This window comes from Hemitrygon akajei, chromosome 15 (genome assembly GCF_048418815.1).
Source record: "Hemitrygon akajei chromosome 15, sHemAka1.3, whole genome shotgun sequence".
In the NCBI taxonomy this organism is placed as follows: Eukaryota; Metazoa; Chordata; class Chondrichthyes; order Myliobatiformes; family Dasyatidae; genus Hemitrygon; species Hemitrygon akajei.
In genome coordinates this window covers 14,755,617-14,771,001 of record NC_133138.1, presented here as the reverse complement: position 1 = coordinate 14,771,001, position 15,385 = coordinate 14,755,617, and the positions used below count along the sequence as shown (strand labels likewise).

Genomic DNA, 15,385 nt, shown 5'->3' with positions numbered 1-15,385 from the left:
GTCCATTCAAAAAACTGCTATTCATCAACTAAGTTATCTATCCTCTCCAAATCCCAAGCACCATGCAGATTCACCCCACATTCCATGTCCCCTCTCAAGCCCTTAAGTGTGAGCCCCTAGGCTCTGGTTCCCAAACCTCCTCCGTCTCCCAGAAGTTTTGAGGGACAATCCACCTACACAGTCTGGAGACTTTTGGACACCTGCTTGTTTGAGGTAAAAGGCAGTACCTCTTGGATTATGACTGGATTCCTTCATGGGACATCTTAAACCCTACTGCCATGGTCCCAAAATGAACAGCAGCAGGCATCCAAGGTTCAGCACTGCAATTCCACAGAGTATAACTAGCTGCTGCTTTCCCTTTAAGACTCAGACTGCTAATTATTGCCTGCCACATTCCTTCATGGAATGTCTATACTTAAAGGCTTCATGCCAAGCACTCAGGTGCCATTTGTAAGAGTTTCATTTGTAGTACTACTGATTGCGATTTTGCCTTTGAATTTTATTTGTGTCATCTTGTTTGAGTCTGAGTTAATTCTAGACCTTACTCTGCACTTGGGCTCACCACCATTGACAGGTCTCTCATTTCAGTTTTGTCTGCAGAATGTTTGATCTGGAATGAAGAGAAAGGCAGAGAATAATGAAATTTAAATTAATGGCAGTCTGGATTTGCAATGACTCTAGAAGCTTATTGAAAATCTATCATATGCCATTAGGACAAATACATTGCTCTGCTTTATTGAAGCCCACTTGTTAGGTAAGACGGGAAAGTTGTTTCCCTTAAAACACTGTGCAATGTGAATGAACAACAGTAACCATTTTACCAAGGTTGTCTATTTCATTGACTATTCATACAGACGTTTATAGACAAGTGACACAGAACTGGCTTTTTACTAAAGTCATCCAAATCTGATCTCCTGTTCTTCCACTTTAGTTATCGTTCCTTTCCATTACTTTAAAATGTTTCTCTCTCCCTCAAAAAAGTTTTTTTATATTTATAATGGAGAAACAACACAGAATAATTGTACAGTAGGAAAAAGTGATTTTAGACAAGTAAAACAGATAATAAATATAATATTAATTCTATGTACAGTAGTACTTTCTCAAGATTCATTAGCATCACACTAGCACCATCATTAACCTTTTCAGTTGTGTGGACATCACACCAGTAATTATGTGGACAATACATTAAATAATTTTGATCTCCATGTATGCTTAAAGGCAAAGGGGCAGAGAGTCAGATATAGTTCTCTACAAAATCTCTTATTTGAAGCTAGTTGCATTTTGATGGAAATCAATTTCTTATCAACAGTTGAGTTTGACTTTTTCTACATTGTTCCAAGAATATATTTCCATTGAGAATCACAATCAATAAAATATGGGTAAAAACAAATTTTTGACTAACCTGATAAACAGAAATGCACTCTGTGTATTATCATGGTCTTCAGCTGCTGTAGCCCATCCACTTCATGGTTCAATATGTGTGTTCAGAGATATTCTTCTGCACACTACCGTTGTAGCACACGGCCAACTGAGTTACTGTCACCTTCCCATCAGCTTGAACCAGACTGTCTATTCTCCTCTGAACTCTCTTATAAAAAAAATTTACTTTCACCCATGGAACTGCCACTCACTGGATGTCATTTTTTGTTTTTCAAACAGTTCTCTGTAAACTCTAGAGACTGTTGTGCATGAAAATCCCAGGAGATCTGTGGTTTCTCCGATACTCAAACCACCCTGTCTGACACCAGTATTCATTCCACGCTCAAAGTCACATATTTGTTTCCCATTCTGATGCTTGGTCTGAACAATAACTGAACCACTTAACCATGTCTGTACGCTTTTAAAATTTTGCCACATGATTGATTAGATATTTGTATCAACAAGCTGGTGTACAGGTATATGTAATAAAGTGTCCTCTGAGTGTATTTACATACACATTAACACTCTGTCAGCTCTTAGAGTGATTAAGTCTTTTGATAGTAAGTCATTTTATTCACAGACCTCCAGTAAATTCTTTTGGTCAGAATGTATGGCACCAGAAGGAAGAGATAACACCCAAGGAGAAGTAATATCCTTTCTCTTTGCAGAAGACTGTCAAAACACTAGGATAGTAAAAAAGAAGTGTTAGTATATTTATGCATAGTAATTGGACATCATCAGCTTCTGCTGTGTGCCACTGTGGTATAGTGGTTAGTGCAAGACTCTTACAGCTCAATGCGTCTAAGTTCAATTCTGGCATCCTCTGTAAGAAAATTCGTATGTCTTTCCGGTGAGGGATGTGGGTTTCCTCAGGGTGCTCTGCTTTCCTCTCACAGTACAAAGACATACTGTTAGTTCTTTATTGTAAATTGTCCTGTGATAAGACTAGGATTAAATTGGCATGTTCTGTAAGTCATTAACTTCATGAGCAATCCAATTGAGTTGTGCACCTAAAACTGTTCAAGTGCAGTGGTTGTGTTTCATGTAAAATTAGCAGTTTAGTTAGGTAATGGAGGAATTAGTGTGGCCTTATTTATGACATTGCATGAGAGAGGGGAAGAGAGAGTGGTTGACATCTGGAGCCTACCTGATTGTATCTGACTCATTACCAGAGAGGTAATGAGTCAGATACAATTACTACACTTAAGAGTTACTAAGATACTATATTTAGACAGAAACTTGATTAAACAAGACATAAAAGGACATGGACCTAAAAAAATCAAATGGGAATACTGTAGATGGGCAAAGTGGTCAGTGGAAATGCAATGGGCCAAAGGGTTTGTTTCTGTGCTGTGAGTTCTATGACTCTATGACTGTGTATTATATCTTCAGCGCTGGCAATCTCCAAGTGGGAGTGAGCAAATATGGTCCAAGAACTCTACATAGCTATTGGGCAGCTGCAATTTTAAACAAGCATGACAATTGCTGTGCTATGCTCTTCAGTCATTTAAACAATTTGGATGTTCATTTCCTTTCTTCTCTTCAAATTATAATTATTGTCAGAAGCAGTTTGAATGAAATTTACAAAAATAATTTTGAACTAGCCTTAAACTGAATAAATTAAAAGATATTTTTCTTACAGAACAGAAATTGTTAGCTGTAATTTCTAAGTGCATTTTAATCAAGATGTCAGCAAGACTGAAAATTATAGTGATTGAACTGGGATGGTTTCCAGGGAATTTTGAAAACCAAAACAATCTGCTTTTGAGAACAAAAATGGAAAGGCGATTTGTCACTTTACTTGGGCACGTTGCAACTATTTTTTTCAGAATTTGTTTGTGTTTTACGTTTTCAATGAAGCTATTTTATAACTGAAAAACTGGCATTGCTACAAGCTGGAATTATCTCTGTCATCAATTGTGTCACGAGAAAAGGAAAATAAAGCAAAGGAATCAAAAAATGTGCATTCTAAAATCTGACAGGCTTCTACTTCCTACACCAAAGTCATATTTCTTTCTAGCGTAAGTCATACTTACAAGTCAGTCCCTGATCTTGCACTGTGATGGCTCATCTTAAGCAATCCAGAAATTTTTATAACAGGTAAAGGTCTCATCTGGAAGAATATCCTCATTTTGTATATTGTTCATTACCCTGCTACCTTGGAGAGGAAGATGTATTCAACAATTCTTCCTCTGCCCTTGAAGGCTGCTTCTAGTTGTTCTGTACCCATATTGATCCCCCAAAGTTCAAAGTAAATTTATTATCAAAGTACATATGTCTCTATATACAATGCTGAGATTCATTTTCTCAATGAATCCATAATAGAAAAACAACCATAATAGAATTAATTAAATACTGCAACAACTTGGTCAGTCTGCAAAAAGACAACAAACTGAGCAAACATGAAAAGAAATATATAATAATAAAAATATATAAATAAGCAAACAAGCAAGCAATAAATATTAAGAACATGAGATGATGAGTCCTTGAAACTGAGTCCATAGGTTGTGAAAACATTGCAAGTAAAGTTAAGTGAAGTTATCCCCTTTGGTTCAACAGCCACTGGATGAGGAGTAACAACTATTCCTATTCCTGACAGTGTGAGTCCTGAGGCTCCTCTACCTTCTTCCCTATAGTAGCAGTGAGAAGAAAGCATGTCCTGGATGGTCGGGGTCCCTGATGATGGATGCTGCTTTAATTCAACAATGCTTCATGTATACTCAATGATGGGAGGATTTTACCCGTGATGGACTGGGCTGTATCCACTACTTCTTGTAGGATTTTCTGTTCAAGGGCATTGGTGTTTCCCTACCAGGCTGTCCTGCAACTTGTCAATATACTCTCTGCCACAAATCTATAGAAGTTTGTCAAAGTTTTAGATATCATGCTGAATCTTCGCAAACTTCTAAGGGAGTAGAGGCACTGCTGTGCTTTCTTCGTAATTGGACTTGTGTTCTGGACCCAGGACAGGTCCTCTGAAGTGATAACACTGAGGCAATTAAAGTTGCTAACTTCTTCACCTCTAATTCTCTGACGAGGACTGGCTCATGGACCTCTGGTTTCCTTCTCCTGAAGTCAATAATCAGCTCCTTGGTCTTGCTGACATTGAGTAAGAGGCTGTTGCTGTGGCACCACAGCCAGATTTTCAATCTCCCTCCTATATGTTGATTTGTCACCACCTTTGTTTCAACCAATGACAGTGGTGACATCAGCAAACTTGAATATGGCATTGGAGCTGTGCTTAGCCGCACAGTCGTAAATGTAAAGTGAGTAGAGCAAGGGGCTAAGCACACATCCCTGTGGTGCAGTTGTGCTGATGGAAATTGTAGGGGAGGTGTTGTTGCCAATCTGAACAGATTGAGGTCCTCAAATGAGGAAATTGAAGATCCATTTATCCAAGGCCAAGGTCTTGAAGCTTATTGATTAGTTTTTGAGGTGAAGATGGTATTGAATGCCAAGATGCAATTGATAAAGAACATACTGATGTATGCATCTTTGCTATCCAGATGTTCCATGGTTGAGTGAAGAGCCAATGAACTGTCATCTGGTGTGGACCTATTGCACTGCCAAGCAAATTGGAGTGGATCCAAGTTGCTTCTTAAGAAGGAATTGATATGTTTCACCACCAATCTCTCAAAACATTTCATGACAGTGGATGTAAATAGTACTGGACAATAATCATTGAGGCAGGTTACCACGTTCTTCTTAGGCACCGGTATAAGTGAAGCAGGTGGACACCTAAGGTTACTGAAGTGAGAGGTTAAATATCTCATTGAATACTCCAGCCAGTTGATCAGCACAAATTGTTGCTACTTGGCCAGGTACCCCGTTTGGGCCGGATGCTTCTTGAGGGTTCACTTTCCTGAAGGCCGCTCGCAAGTCGGCCTCAGACACTTAGATCGCCGGTGGCCGTGGGAGCTCTCCGAGTCATATCCGCCATATCCCCTTATGGGTGATAATATATGTTGTGCTCAAAGTCAAAATCAGAGTAAATGTATTAGCAAATACAAACGGTACATATGTTACCATATACTAACTTGAGATACAGTTTCTGCAGGCATTTAGAGGGAAATAAATAGTATAAACAAACACTGACAAGAAACCAATGTGCAAAAGAAGACAAACTGTGCAAATACAAATTAAATAATCCTGAGAACATGAGTTGTAGAGTCACTTAAAGAGATTCTGTAAGTTGTGGTGAGTGAAGTTATCCATACTGATTCAGGAGTCTGATGTTTGTTGGGTCCCTGATCCTGGTGATGTGGGACCTTGCTGCCCAGATCTGTCGAAGTCATTGAATAAGTTTGGATTTCTAGGCGCTCCAATGTCACTCTGCCAGGAACACTTGGTATCAAGTTTATGCTAATTATTCTTTGTTTGGCTGGCTGCAGTTTTCAAAGGATGATGCCATTCCAACAGAGATGTACAAGCTGGAGTTTGTTAAAGATGGTCAGATGAATGAGCAGCCGTCATTTAATATAGGATATGTGCACAAGCATAGTCTGATGGAATAGCAAAGAATGGCCATTGAAGTCTTGATTTATGGGTGAGAAGCCCCTGGGTGTAATTGGGTTTCCTTTAAATTTAGTGGGATGCAAGTGTTCAACTGAAACAGTTGTATACTACAAAGAACTACTTGCTGGAGGAACTTAATGGGTTGAGCAGAATCTGTGGGAGGAAAGGAACAGTCAATATTTTGGGTCCAAACCCTGCATCAAGACGCAGAATGTGAAAAATTCCTTCCCTCTCACAGATGCCTCTTGACCTACTAATTTCATCCAATAGTTTATTTGTTGCTCCAGCCTCAAGCATCTGCATGTTTTATGTTGACAGTTATGTGCTAATTTAATGAGCCATTTATTATGAAACAATTGTAGATTATTAAGACCACAGTTTTGCCTAATAAGACGTTGGCTTTGCTATATTAGAACACTATTTGACTAATATATAATGATGATTCGAACAGGAGTACAGACACAATTTCCAAGTTTGTAGATGGCATAAAATATTGCCATCATGAATTGTGAAGGGTGCAGTCATAGACTTTGTTAAGATACCAAAAGAAGTAGCAAATATTCATATCAGAACCTGCGCTTTACAATTAAAGGCAAAGAGTACAGGAACAAAGAAATAATGTTGGACATTTATAAAAATCTGTTCAGTCAAGAAGAGTCTTGTATCTATTTTGGGGTACCATCCTTTTAAATAATGATGAGACAATTTTGAAGAAAGTGCAGGAGAGATTTACCTAAATGATTCCAGACATAAGAGACTTGATCCGATTAAATAGATCAAAGGAGCCAGGTCTCTGTTTTCAGATAGAAGAGGATGCAAGGAAATATTTGAAATCATGAAGGCTTTTATTAATGGTTAATGAGAAACTGTTGTCATTGGTGAAGAGGGTCATTGAGGTCATCAAATGAAGGTGACTGGCAAAAGGAAAAGCACTAGCAACCTGTGAAACAAAAATATTTTTATCCACAGCAGGTACTCAGGGTCTGGAATACATTGTCAGGGGTTATACTTGTGAAAGATTGAATTGTTGAGTTCAAAAGGGAGCTGGATAAGTATTTGAAAGAAAGAATCAGCAGGTTCACGGGGAGAAGACAAAAGAACAGGATTAGCTATATTACGCAGAGCCAGTACTGACTTGATAAATTAAGTGGCCTTCTATGCTTGAACTATTCTGTAAATAAGTGTTTTTCATAATTCTTTCCATATATGCCCCATTTCTGTTGAGTGTGATGACAAAAGTTTGGGAAAGGAAACAGGTAGTGAATATTGAGATATTACAAGAACCTGGGCAATAACAGTGCAGTCAGTGATCAATGAAAACCAATACCGTCCTAACAATACTACTACGAGTAATCCTAGCAAATTATGACAATTAACCCCAGCCCAGATTTTCAGCAGCAATCTCTAACTCGGGAATTGTCTCTGTTAAATGACCACACCCAAAGGGCTGCAATGAAGAACTGCAGGTTTGACCAAAGTTGAGATGCACACCCACCATATGAAGCTTTGAACAAAATAATACTCAGTTAATAGACTACAACCAAGGTGCAGGCAGAAAAGGCTGAAGTGCCCCTGGGGATAAACCAGAGAACAGTTTTGAGTATTCAGCTACCATTAGCTGACAGCAACCCCCACAATTTGAGGACTTGTACACAAACAGAGAAAAATTTTTCAGACTGTGGCCTCAACACATAGTCACAATTGCTAATTGCCTGAATTATATATTTCAGCTAATGTAAATCTTTCCCTATTCTTTAAGACACCAAATTCTTCTGTGTGATTGCAGATTTTTATGTAGAGTTCAACTTAAATTAAGTGAAGCAGCATCCAGTATAATAAGGAATTGCTTGTTATCTGACGAGATCCAAGCCAAATGAAATTCTGTAGGAAAAGTATACAGTGCAGATTAAAATAACACAAGATGATGCTAGGTTATTAAAAGATGTATCAGCAGCTGATTTAAATAAGATTGCAGAAGGAGTATGAAGTAAGAGATGTGTACACAAGAAGCTTCAAGGACAAATGTGTGATAGTATTCTGAAGTTAGCTTTAATTGGCATGAACAGGAATGCTTTCCATCAACTTGAAGCAACAACCGTGTCTAAATAACACTGAGAAAATTGAGTTAGAATGTGTACACACATTACTTACTAGCTAGGATGATTGCATTCAGCTCAAACATAGACCTCACTAACTTAAATCATTTCCCTATTTCTTCAGATGTGGATGAGGCTAAGGACATCTGGAATTAAATCTAAATGTGGGTTTGTCAGGCCTGAGTTAGAATTCTGTGGCAGTAATGGAAAAAGACTATTGCAGATAACACGTCAAGCACCAGTCTGTTTCCTGATCCAGTGCTAATTTCTCTCCAATCAATGAAGATCAAAATATATATCAAAGTTGCATTTCCTACTTAGGCAAACTGTAAATACACTTACTTGTGATGCAGTCGTCTTTTATTGGAAGGGCTGGTACAAATGATCTTTGAGGAAAGAGTCTCTTTTCATTCTTCACTCTTTGCCAAAATTTAATTGTGATAGATCACATTTATTTTAAAATATACCTTCTACACAGCTGTTTAATGCAGAAAGTGCTTCATCAGCAAATATGCTTCCATTTTATATTCCAATTTCAATTTACTGGCTAAAGCTTTAAACCTTGCTAATTTTAGCAAGCTTCAGATTTTGGATTCAATACTAAGGTTTTGAATAACGTCACTTAGCGTAATACAATTTCTTCAAAATCAAATTTGTGACAATGCCATGATAATAATTTTGATTTATTGCTAATTTTAAAGCATTATTTAGTGATGATTGGATTCTGTCACATTGTATGTACTCAAGGTTTATAGTGAGATTGCCTTAGATTGCAATGCAGACTGAATTTGATTGGCTTTTACCTGGGTTAATTTGACTTGGACTTAAATTATCAACTATGAAGCTTTAGTTGAAGTTGATGGAATTGAAGATTTTTCTCAATGCTTTTTGTGAGAGTGTCATTGTTAAGGTTTTTATTTTTAATTTAGATCATATTAAGAACTGTGATAAAGCACAGATGAATCAATGGGCATTTTCTCATTTCATCATTGAAAAGTTTTCCTTATTTCCTTTCTTGCTGATACTCTGCTTTATAATGTAGTCTCACTTTGCTATGTTTGTACACAGAAGTGGCTGCTGATGATGTTTAGTGTTTCAAATTCATTCCCTTCATCAACAATGCAAAAATGAATTGCAACCTGGAAGAATGCATAAAATTAATAAATTAATTTCACATTGATGAAGGTAATACTTATGATAAGTGAGGAGATCACTTATTATTTAAAAAGCTAAAAATGAGGCAAAATAAAAGATGTATGAGTACAGACTTGTAAGTAGTGACCAATTTACTCAGAGATCATGAAGACCATAACAAAATCAAACAAAGCTCTGGATCTTATTTTGGGAGCAATAGAATGGAAAAGTAAAGATGAGGTGAGGCCTCCGTTGGTCTGGGTTGACCATCGATGTTGTGTCCTATCTGCCTAGATATGCAAGATATGCAGGCCAGGGCAGTACAATATGAGGAGCAAGCGGGCGCCCATGTAGTAAGCTCTCCCTCCCTATTCATCTGATGAACCCAAAGGAAAGACAGAGACCTGTAGAGTTTGGTACTAGTCAGCATTGAACTCAACTTAGGACTGCCTTAGGGACTCCAGCTCCTGATTTTCCCCTCAGGGTTTACTCCCGAAGCCTTTCTCATGAATGGGTATGACCGCAGAGCAGAGGAGGTTTGAGATCAGAGATTTCCTTCTCCTAAATAAGCTGCCAACCACAGCAGGTGAGTCCCATCTGCCTGAAGCGACTGGTTTTAAGGTGCAACTAACCCACCTTTTCCCTTTCTCCTGTCAGTAGAAATGATTCCGCAGGTCTTAGTAGCTAAACCACATGTGAAGGCCAAGAGCTAGACGAGGTTGTCAGAGACTCCGAGTTACACACCATTGGCAGCATTTAATAGGTAGTGGGAGTTTGTCTCCATTATTACTCCTGGCAATAACTACCTAAAGGAACCAAGAAAAAAGTAGTACATTTGTATTGAATGCTAAGTGGATGCCATTACAGTTTGTGAGGCATTAATGTTGTACAAAACATTGTGAATCATCAGTAAGCTAATAAGGTTAAGCATTGCACTTTTCTCTCTTTAGCTGGTGGTTGGTTTAAATTGTTTTTTGATTTCTGCATTCACAAAGTAAAATCTGATATTTTGTCTTGTTGCTACAGCATGGATTTTGCAAATACCTGTGGCAGTTCTTGTACGTCTTCATTACCCATCAGATAACAACTGTCAAATTACACCCATTTTACACATTCTAACTGATGCACATGTGCATTGTATGAGTTATGCAGCTATCATTGCAATAAAAAACTGTTTAGAAGAGTTACATAGACACATAGAAAACCTACAGCCCAATACAGGCCCTTCGGCCCACAAAGTTGTGCCGAACATGTCCCTACCTTAGAAATTACTAGGTTTACCTATAGCCTTCTGTTTTACTCAGCTCCATGTACCTATCTAAAAGTCTCTTAAAAGACCCCATCGTATCTGCCTCTACCACCGTTGCCGGCAGCCCATTCCACGCACTCACCACTCTCTGAGTAAAAAACATACCCCTGACATCTCCTCTGTACCTACTCCCCAGCACCTTAAACCTGTGTCCTCTTGTGGCAACCATTTCAGCCCTGGGAAAAAGTCTCTGACTATCCACACAATCAATGCCTCTCATCATCTTATACACCTCTATCAGGTCACCTCTCATCCTCCGTCACTCGAAGCAGAAAAGGCCAAATTCACTCAACCTATTCTCATAAGGCATGCTCCCCAATCCAGGCAACATCCTTGTAAATCTCTTCTGCACCCTTTCCTATGGCTTCCACATCCTTCCTGTAGTGAGGCGACCAGAACTGAGCACAGTATTCCAAGTGGGGTCTGACCAGGGTCCTATATAGCTGCAACGTTACCTCTTTGCTCCTAAATTCAGTTCCATGATTGATGCAGGCCAATACACAGTACGCCTTCGTAACCACAGAGTCAACCTGCGCAGCTGCTTTGAGCATCCTATGGACCCCAAGATCTCTCTGATCCTCCACACTGCCAAGAGTCTTACCATTAGTACTATATTCTGCCATCATATCTGACCTATCACTTCACGCTGATCTGCCACTTCTCAGCTCAGTTTTGCACCCTATCAGTGTCCCACTGTAACCTCTGACAGCTCTCCACACTATCCACAACACCCCCAACCTTTGTGTCATCAGCAAACTTATTAACCTCCACTTCCTCATCCAGGTCATTTATAAAAATCACGAAGAGTAAGGGTCCCAGAACAGATCCCTGAGGCACACCACTGGTCATCAAACTCCATGCAGAATATGACCCGTCTACAACTACTCTTTCTGTGGGCAAGCCAGTTCTGGATCTACAAAGCAATGCCCCCTTGGATCCCATGCCTCTTTACTTTCTCAATAAGCCTTGCATGGGGTACCTTATCAATCGCCTTGCTGAAATCCATATACACTACATCTACTGCTCTTCCTTCATCAGTGTGTTTAGTCACATCCTCAAAAAATTCAATCAGGCTCGTAAGGCAAGGCCTGCCCTTGAAAACGCCTTGCTGACTACTATTAATCATATTATACCTCTCCAAATGTTCATAAATCCTGCATCTCAGGATCTTCTCCATCAACTTACCAACTACTGAGGTAAGACTCACTGGTCTTTAATTTCCTGGGCTATCTCTACTCCCTTTCTTGAGTAAAAGAACAAGATCCGCAACCCTCCAATCCTCTGGAACCTCTCCCATCCCCATTGATGATGCAAAGATCATCGCCAGAGGCTCAGCAATCTCCTCCCTTGCCTCCCACAGTAGCCTGGGGTACATCTCGTCCAGTCTTGGAGACTTATCCAACTTGATTCCTTCCAAAAGCTCCAGCACATCCTCTTTCTTAATATCTATGTACTCAAGCTTTTCAGTCAGTTACAAGTCATCACTACAATCACCAAGATCCTTTTCCATAGTGAATACTGAAGTAAAGTATTTGTTAAGTACCTGTGCTATTTCCTCCGGTTCCATACACACTTTCCCACTGTCACATTTGATAGGTCCTATTCTTTCACATCTTATCCTCTCGCTCTTCACATACTTGTAGAATGCCTCGGGGTTTTCCTTAATCCTGCCTGCCAAGGCCTTCTCATGGCCCCTTCTGGCTGTCCTAGTTTCGTTCTTAAGCTCCTTCCTATTAGCCTTATAATCTTCTAGATCTCTAACAGTACCTAGCTCTATGAACCTTTTGTAAGCTTTTCTTTTCTTCTTGATTAGATTTATTACAGCCTTTGTACACCACGGTTCCTGTACCCTGCCATAACTTCCCTGTCTCATTGGAACGTACCTATACAGAACTCCACACAAATATCCCCTGAACATTTGCCACATTTCTTCAGTACTTTTCCCTGAGAACATCTGTTTCCAATTTAAGCCTCTAATTTCCTGCCTGATCGCCTCCTAATTCCCCTTACTCCAATTAAACGCTTTTCTAACTTGTCTGTTTCTATCTCTCTCCAATGATATTGTAAAGGAGACAGAATAATGATCACTATCTCCAAAATGCTCTCCCACTGAGAGATCTGACACCTGGCTAGGTTCATTTCCCAATACCAAATCAAGTACAGCCTCTCGTCTTGTAGGCTTATCTACATATTGTATCAAGAAACCTTCCTGAACACACCAAAGAAACTCCACCCCATCTAAACCCCTTGCTCTAGGGAGATGCCAATCGATAAATGGGAAATTAAAATCTCCCATCATGACAACTCTGTTAGTTTTACACCTTTCCAGGATCTGTTTCCCTATCTGCTCCTCAATATCCCTGTTACTATTGGGTGGCCTATAAAAAACACCCAGTAGAGTTATTGACCCCTTCCTGTTCCTAACCTCCACCCACAGAGACTCCGTAGACAATCCCTCCATGACGTCCACCTTTTCTGCAGCCGTGACACTATTTCTGATCAACAGTGCCATGCTCCCACCTCTTTTGCCTCCCTCCCTGTCCTTTCTGAAACATCTAAAACACGGCACTTGAAGTAACCAATCCTGTCCCTGAGCCATCCATCTCTCTGTAATGGCCACCACATCATATCTCCAAGTACTGATCCACGCTCTAAGCTCATCCGCTTTGTTCACAACACTCCTTGCATTAAAATAGACACATCTCAAACCTTCGGTCTGAGTGCGTCCCTTCTCTATCACCTGCCTGTTCTCCCTCTCGCACTGTCTACAAGCTTTATAACACAGACTACAACCACAGAAGTGCTGAACATTTTCTAGTGAATCAATGTACTGTGATGAATTAACAAGTGATGTATCCGCCAATGAAAATAAATAGCAGCAATAAAAGCAGCGTTATTAGGTACACCTGCTTGTTAATTCCTAATATCTAATCAGCCAATCATGTGGCAGCAACTCACTTCTAAAGGCTTGGGTTCATTTGTTGTTCAGACCAAATATCAGAATGGGGAAGAAATGTGATTGTTGTTTTATAACTCCAAATCATAAAATTAAAGAAAGAAAAACATTGATCCAGGAATAACGTGTCTTAGTTTTGTTTTACCTTTAGTGAGGCAAACACACGTGATACAGTGGTATGATAACGTAAGCCATTCACGTACTTTTACATATAACTTGTAATAAATAAATATCCACAGCCTAGTAAATTCTAAATTGTCCCATTCAGGCCTAAAGATTTAATCATTGTGGAGGATTTCTTCCTCCTGTTGGTTAATGTCTTTCTTGATAAGGGCGTTACTCTGCTTGGCAGGAGAGACTAGTGACTATGAAACAATCTTAGGTTGTGAAGCCTCCTCCACGGTGGTTGTGGGAGTTGACTCTGGGAATGCAGGAAGTAATCTTGACAGCTCTGGATACCTTTTGTCTGGATGTGGTGGCATCACGAAATGTGTGTGGTAAGCTGCTCAATCTGCTGATTTATCCCAGGCCACTAGGCAATGCTTGGAGCCACCACTTTCATTTTGTCCACACCTAGGTGATTGGCATAGCTCGTCCTACAGCTGAGTCTGAGAGCCACATGATCCTCTTCAATCCAGCGAGACGGTGAACTTCACAGAAGACAAGATCCGTGTGATAACGGGCAAAAAGTCCAACATCTGTAGCATGTCCATGATTGCATGTGCTGACCATGTCAAGTCACTCTCACTGACCCTCTCAGGCTGGTGAAACCAGGTTCTCTGACACATGCAAGGATGAACAAGAAAGGTTATGAGCTCAAGGAACAAAATTTGGCCTTCATTAAACACTGTAAGGATGGTAGTGGCTTTCTTATCGACCTGATTTACTCACTTGCACAAGTTGATTTCTGCTTTGAAATGACAGCTGCTCTGTGTGTAACTGAAAGTGCTCTAGTTGTGGTAGACTGTGTCTCAGGGGTTTGTATACAGAATGAAATCATGCTCCATTAGGCCATTGTTGGGCGAGTCAAACCAGTTCTAATGGTGAACAAAGTGGACTGGGCCTTGCTGGAACTGCAGCTTGTCCCTGAGGAGCTGTACTGGACTTTCCTACACAATATGGAGAATGTCAATGTCGTCCTCTCCACCTACAGAGAAGCTGCGGGTGGTTTCCATGAGCAACATCACAGTAGGTCCAAATTTTGGGACAGTTGATTTTGGTTCTGGGCTTCATGGATGGGCCTTCACTCTGAAGTAGTTTACGGAAATGTATGTTGCCAAAGTTGCTGGCAAAGGTGAGGCTTCCCTCTCTCCAGATAAGCATGCCAAGGAAGTGGAAGATATGATGAGAGAACTATGGTGTGACAGGTATTTTGATCCTCCTGCTGGCAAGTCAGCCACGAATGCTGATGGCAAGAAGCTTTCTGTCAAGTTGCCTTGGATTCCTTCTTCATCACCACTATTGTGTTTTGTAGCACCAAAACATAAAACTAATCAAAAGAGAAACATGGAGCCACAGATAATGTGTTTTGGTTTCATTTTACTTTTATCGCAGCACATTTGTATGCCATTCACATTTTAAAATGTAACCCATATTGAATTATACAAACAAACAAAGAATATTTAACATAACAATATATTTACAATATTACTCAAATATTACTGAAGTATTAATACACAATGTTGATCTAAGTACTTTGACCATGGAATAATTGTTGGTGCCAGATAGGGTGGTTTGAGTATCTCAGAAACTGCTGATCCCCTGGGATTTTCACGCACAACTGTCTCTAGAGTTTAGAGAATGGTGTGAAAAACAAAAAAAAAAGATAAAGCATGTGGCAGTTCTGTAGGCAAAAATGCCTTGTTAATGAGAGGTAGAGGAGAATGGGCAGATTGGTTCAAGCTGAAAGGAAGGCAACAGTAACTCAAATAAACACATGTTACAACAATGGTATGC

At 39.7% G+C, this 15,385-nt stretch overlaps 1 pseudogene; it reads left to right on the top strand.

Moving 5' to 3' along the window:
- Positions 1-15,010, top strand: part of LOC140739539 (elongation factor 2b-like) — a 58,163-nt pseudogene extending 43,153 nt beyond the window's left edge.
- The last annotated feature ends 375 nt before the right edge of the window (positions 15,011-15,385 follow it).